We start from the raw sequence: 836 nt of genomic DNA, 5'->3' as shown, positions 1-836 counted from the left end.
AGAGAGAGAGAGAGAGAGAGAGAGAGAGAGAGAGAGAGAGAGAGAGAGGGGAACCCTAGTTTTCTTTTCCTTGTATTTGTATACTTTCCATATTTATGTCTTTCCTTTTTATCTCTTTGTAATTCTCATATATAAGGGCACTTTATGTTATGATTAATAATAACAACAACTTATAGATTGTAAATCCTTAAGTTTACAACAAATCTCGCTTTTCACGTCAACGTTTATTTCCGTATAAATAAATCTTAGGCTTGTATTTTAATGCCGCTTCTTGCTTAAGAATACAATTGCATCACAAAAATATAGAAAACTAGAGGTTGGTCCGCGAGTAGGGCGAGTTTACAACAAAATCATTTTATGTTAAAACATATATTAATTTTATCAAAAATATTTTTAAAAATATTTTAAATTGAATATAATAAATATTTGTTTTCTAAGATCATATTATAAATTAATTATTTTTGAAGACTATATTTATTTTGTTAACATTTGACATCTGTTTATAATTCTATATGTTTTAATTTTTATTTGTTATCAACTATATTTTATGACATTGTACTATTTTCTCTTTCAGTATTCATTTCAGTTATATATTCTTCTTTTGCATTTGCATGAGATTATACATGTAGTAATTTAATATATTTTCTCAATTGTGTGTTAAAGTTTTATGCTTGATTATGGTATATATATATTCTATCCATGATTATGAGTATATCTCTAACAATGTTTTTATTCAAAACTTTCTTTGACTACATATAAAAATCACATTGTTTTTGACTAATCTACATGTTTTATTTTCTAGAGTTTTTTTTTCGTTTATCGTTAATCTGAAGCTA

Source organism: Brassica oleracea, chromosome C3 (assembly GCF_000695525.1).
Source record: "Brassica oleracea var. oleracea cultivar TO1000 chromosome C3, BOL, whole genome shotgun sequence".
Taxonomy (NCBI): Eukaryota; Viridiplantae; Streptophyta; class Magnoliopsida; order Brassicales; family Brassicaceae; genus Brassica; species Brassica oleracea.
The sequence above is the reverse complement of the archived record's forward strand: the minus strand, read 5'-3'. Positions refer to the sequence as shown.